The sequence below is a fragment of the Euprymna scolopes genome, chromosome 7 (genome assembly GCF_053919585.1).
Source record: "Euprymna scolopes isolate OS-2025 chromosome 7, ASM5391958v1, whole genome shotgun sequence".
Taxonomy (NCBI): domain Eukaryota; kingdom Metazoa; phylum Mollusca; class Cephalopoda; order Sepiida; family Sepiolidae; genus Euprymna; species Euprymna scolopes.
Window position 1 is genome coordinate 104452623 of NC_136488.1, and position 6026 is coordinate 104458648.

At 34.2% G+C, this 6026-nt stretch overlaps 1 pseudogene; it reads left to right on the forward strand.

The window, feature by feature from the left end:
• Nucleotides 1–5691: 5691 nt before the first annotated feature.
• LOC145280529 (U2 spliceosomal RNA) lies at nt 5692–5816 on the forward strand (annotated as a pseudogene).
• The last annotated feature ends 210 nt before the right edge of the window (nt 5817–6026 follow it).

A 6026-nucleotide genomic window follows, 5' to 3' on the forward strand; every position in this document is an offset into this window, starting at 1 on the left:
GCCAAATTTCTGGCCAACAGCCGATCACATCGATTTCCCCAAATCTCAGTACCTTGTATATCAAATTTCCAGTCTGTAGACTAAAAATTGACAGAGTTATTACGTAGGGAAATGTACACAGATACACAGATACACAGACACGTGAACTTTTATAGATATACTAGCATTTCGGCCGGCGTTGCCCGGATGTTTGGATGTGTATGTTGAGCAAAAAAAAAAGTGGTAGTAGGAAGGCAGGCTCGAACCCGTAACGCAACGGAGGAAAAGAACGGGGTAAATCCTAACGTTTATGCTGTTACGACCAACGCCAAACCGGAAGCGACATCTTTTAAAATTAAGGCTAGACAATCTAAAGGAGAGGATAACTTTCAAAATATCGGCGAAAAAAGTGACCCATCCCCCTGTAGAAAAGTGCCTAGTTGAAGGGGAAGATATTAATGTTTTTAGCCAATTTTTCGATATTTGTCGTATGAAAGGTCGAACTTTAAAACGATACTGATCTTGGTAAACTCCGTCGCCTCTATTGAAAGTTTAAGGCAGACATGCAAATAGACATACATACATACATTTATATATTGGTAACTAAACATTTTCGACCCAAACTGATGAAAAGCTTGCCCTATCTCTGAATACCCTTTATATAAAAGTTCTAATATTTAGACCAGAAATTGTCTGAGTAATTTGGAAGAGACCGCAGATGTCAATTTTTTTTAACTTTGACCCCTATTATGACCCCTTAAAATTTATTGTTTTGGGCTCAAATCAAGTCATTATGTTAGATCCATGTCCAAGGAACCTATATCTAAAATTTCAAGTGCGTAGACCAAAATTTGTCGGAGGAGTTTGGTAGAGTTCTCAAAGGCCAAATCGTTGAACTTTGACCCCTTAATCGCCAAATTTCTGGCCAAAAGCCGATCCCATCGATTTTCCCAAATCTCAGTACCCTGTATATAAAATTTCGCGTCTGTAGACTAAAAATTGACAGAGTTATTGCGTAGGGAAATGTACACAGACACACAGATACACAGATACACAGACACGTTCACTTTTATATATATATATATATATATATATATATATATATATATATATATATATATATATATATATAGATAGATAGATAGATAGATTTATGTATATTTGATCTCATTAGTAAAGATAATTAATTTGCGTAATCTTGTACAAAATGGTATTTTATTAACTATATTTTGTTATCATTTTTAGTTTAAGGATTGTTTTATTTTAATATAACAAATAATTATGCATAAAAATATTGTTTTATCTTGTGAACAATCGTTTATCAATTCAACAGAATTCAAAAATACCACTAATAGTGGGTCCTTCCTTTTTGCCACTATGCTGTTTATCCCTTGCATGCTTTCTGGGGAATAGTTTATCGATTTTTCTTTGTTTTCTTTACTTTACGGTCATATTTAAAAGATAAATAAATGTGTATTAAAATTTCCTAAATGTTAATGTTTATCCATCTATAAGAATAAATGTGAACGTGTTTGTTTTGTGTTTAAAAATATCTCTTATTTATAAGTGTTATTTCAAGTATTTTAAGTAAATAACATTGCGAAATGATAACGAACTGGCGTATTTTTAACACTAGATTAATGAGACCGTTTACTTCTAAAAACAAAATAACTATATCTTTATTTCTAAATTCAATCGTAGTAGTCGTTCACAACTTCAAAAACAAAAACTGGTGCTTACTTCAAACGTAAGATTAAGTGTGATCATCCACTAGACATAAAGATGCGATAAGCACTTTAGTGAAGAATTTAGTTGATCGAAAGTTGTTTTGCGTTATAAACAGAAAGCCGAGAGTGTGACGTGGTGAATGAGCAAAGAGAACGCTTGAATGTTTGAATAACTGCTCCTACCTTCATGAAGGCTAAGTTAAGATTTGTATACGTGTATGATTCCTTGTTTAAATGTGTTAATAGTATTTTGTGTGTGTTTAGTGATTATGAATATCATTTATGTGCTAATCAAAAACGAAAATGTGTTTGATAAGCATAAATAATACTTGCCAAAAATTCATCAACATGACACCGCATTGCATAAAACTATTTGACAAAAAAGTTCAGATTAATTAATTATTATTAGCGATCGGATCCAAAAGGTTTAACTCAAGGAACTGCTTTTAACATCTTTTATATTTAGTAGTTTGGCCAGACTAAGAAGAAACTACTAAATATACAAAAGTTGTTAAAAGAGTCCGTTTATATTAGATTTCCGTTTACGTGATCCCTAATAAGAGGAGTAAAGAATGTTTGAAGAACATGGAAATCTTCCAGCTAGCAGCTCTCTTTGCAATACGTTCTTCAGTGGCGTTTATTCTGCATATTTATACAGTCTACTTATGGTCCGACATGTGTATAAACAGGCTTAACAAAATTAGGTAAAGTACGTGTGTGCGCACTTAGCAATGTTCTTTTATGCAAAACTCCTTTTCTATTTCTGGCGATGCTCTTTTATTAAAAAATACCACATTTAATTTTATCTTAAAACTAATTATCTAAAATACGTTTCTCATTAAAATTTCCGCATTTTCTTATCGATCTCATTTCTTCAAGTTTACGAGGTAATCTGACCATTTAATCGCTTGGTGTAATGTCAAGACGTCTTCCCATTACTTTATTCGGCAATATAAAGATTTCCCCCGATACTACAATCAATCTAAGTCATTTATCCAGTAACTATCTCGCTTTTATTTCCAAAGAATTGATTCCTTCTAACAATGTGTGCGTCAAAGTGCGTATATGCGTGTGTTTATTGGTTATAAATCTTATTTTATGAGCCAATCAAAAACTGAATAAAGAAAAGCATTCATTTTTTTATTTGCAGGGTGAGACATTGTAATGTTATGCAAATCCAGACAAATTATCTTAGTTTTTCAATTGATTTATTCATACGTGAAAGCAATTTATGCCCTTCACCCTCATTTCAGAGTCTTTTATTTTTAACGCTTCGTTTTAACGCCTATATTTTTCTGCTGGAAATTTTAAAACAGACTTTTTGATTTTAGCCTTCGATTTACAAAACCTCCAGTTTTTGAGCCTCAAATTTGGGTCCTCAGATTAGTGTTTCTATACTTGACGTCTTTTTAAAAGCGCGCATACGCATGTAGTTATGATATTAACTGTTGATCAGAATTTGATTAATAATGTGTTGTTGTTAAAAATAAAAAATAAAAAATTTTAAATAAAAAAAAACGCATTTTAATGGAAGATCTAAAAGATATCTTCAAGGGTTTAAAAGTAGCTGTGAAGAAATTACAGTTATCCAATGAACGAATACATAAAATAAGAGACGAAAGAACCAAATAAAACACTTACCACGGATCCTATAAAATACATGACCAAAACAATATTATAAAAAGTTTCAAAATATAAATAACCAAACAACGAACAAATCTAAATAAAACAGCAGTTAAAACATAAAAATATTATTCGGATAAAGATTCTTAAAAATGTTTTTGATGTTTGTGGGAGCGAGTTGCATTTATATAATGTTTCGTGTGTGGATGTGCGTTTGAAATATAAGTGAAAACGTTTATTCAATAAAAATGTGTGTGAGAGAGTTTATTAGCATTAGTAGTCGTAGTAGAAGTTCCAAAACACAAGAAAATTCACAAAACGTATTCGTATTTTGGTAATTGCGTCCCAAGAGTGATCCTTCCAGACCTATAAGTGCTGCCTGAAATTACAGTTCATTATTTACACTTTCGAAAATAAAAAACATTAATTCAACCTAAACCTGATAGAAGATAGAAGAGATGTATTTAATTTGATCTTCGTTCCAAATCACTGATAAGTTGGGCAACGAGAGAGACCGATAATCACTGTTTAATCATATTTTGTCAGCCTATCTAATTTTCAATGTCCATGCGTTGCGTACTCCCAACGAACTGCCCGTTGTTCTCTCTCACACTTTTTTAGGTATATGCCGTCATATACTTTTTTATTAATTATCGCATTCTAGTAATTCTAGCCTCTAGTTCAGCAAGTCACATACGGCGGACTTATCCTTTCCTATTATTCTCAATTAATCATGTTATATACTAGTAGTATACTCGCCCAATATCTAACAGCTAGCCGAACAGATGACATGACAAATGCAATCGGGCCACACTTTATAATGTTTAGTGTCTTTGTTTTATTACGGCAATTATGAAAAGTCTGAAGTACTTAGATTTTATGAGTGGTTGAAGAATAATATCCCCGAATTCAGGAATGCTAGATTAAAAACAACGCCATAAAATTACTCTTACCTTACAACCGCATTAAACAAAGCATAATAAAGCACACAGCTTTTATACGAAATGCATATCGGCACATGTGTATGTGTGTGCATATATATATATATATATGTGTGTGTGTGTGTGTGTGTGTGTGTGTGTGTGTGTGTGTGTGTCCGTCCGATGTACACCTGTATATATGTATAGGAAACATGTATATGTAGCTAATATGCGTATATAGAAAACAAGTACATATACCAAAATAAACAAACTCGTTAAATAATACACACACGCACACCATTCAAAATACGCAATATTATCACGATGCTATAACAGTATAAAGTAGTGGTTCACAACCTTTTTTTACTCATGGATACCCTTTCCCTTCTTTTTATCTTGGTGAACAACTTCATAACTATTAGTCATAAGACAATCTTCTATTTTTCACTAATATAAATTTTGAAGTTTTAATAATCAAAGAAATATTATATAATTAAACTTTATTAGTCACGTGCAAGCGACTCTATAAGTCACTCCGTCGGTTCGTCGGTCTGTCCGTAACACTTTTGTGCTATGCCTTTTTGGTTAAGATCAAAGGTCTGTTTTTAATAGATTCTGTTCTTAGCTTTTAAAGTTTTTTCTTGGCATTTTGGCCAAGATCAAATATCTTTTCCGGCAGATACTGCAAGCAAAGACCATATGTGGGGGCGACCCCACATATAAGACCTTGGTCAATGTTGGGGCAGCCCTCCAAACCAATTGTCTCTATCCAGCTCCCCTACTCCCGGGGAGTTGGTCCCCATTTCCCCTTCACTCCTCACATTAAAAATCGGCCTTGTGCCTAATTTGCTCGGTGGGGGAGCAAATAAATACCAACCCTTCATACCAATTGTCACTATCCAGCTCCCCTACTCCCCGGGGAGTTAGTCCCCATTTTCCCTTCACTCCTCACATTAAAAATCGGCCTTGTGCCTAATTTGCTCGGTGGGAGAGCAAATAAATACCCTTTCTTTGCATTTTGGCCAAGATCAAAGTGTAGTATCTGTTCCGGCAGATACTGCAAGCCCAACATATAAGACCTTGGTAAATGTAGGGGCAACCCTTCATACCAGTTGTCACTATCCAGCTCCCATTACCCACCCATCGGGAGCTGGCCCCCTCTTCTCTCTCTCTCTCTCTCTCTCTCTCTCTCTCTCTCTCTCTCTCTCTCTCTCTCTCTCCTCACATTAAAAAACGGCCTTGTGCCTAATTTGCTCAGTGGGGAAGCAAATAAATACAAACCCCACATATAAGACCTTGATCAATGTAGGGACAACCCTTCATACCATTTGTCACTATCCAGCTCTCCTACTCCCCGGTGAGCTGTTCCCCATTTCCCCTTCATTCCTCACATTAAAAATCGGCCTTGTGCCTAATTTGCTCGGTGGCGGACCAAATAAATACCCTCTTCCTGGCCTTTTGGCCAAGATCAAAGTGTAGTATCTGTTCTTTATACATTCTGTACTTATTGTGATATAAAGTGGGGATCAATTTTCTGTATTAATTTAATGTAAAATGATCACCCACTTTACAACCAGTCAGTCTCAAAGCCATTCAAGTCATTCTCCAGATCATTCAAGTTGTTTTTGAAGGATTCCAGTTATTTATTAAGCATTAAAGTCATTCTTAAGGTCATTCTATTCATCCTTAAGTTCATTAAAGTCATTCTAAGTCATTTACTTTTTATTTATTTAAGTCATTTCAGCCCATTTTTCGGTCATTTTAGTTTATCTTTAAG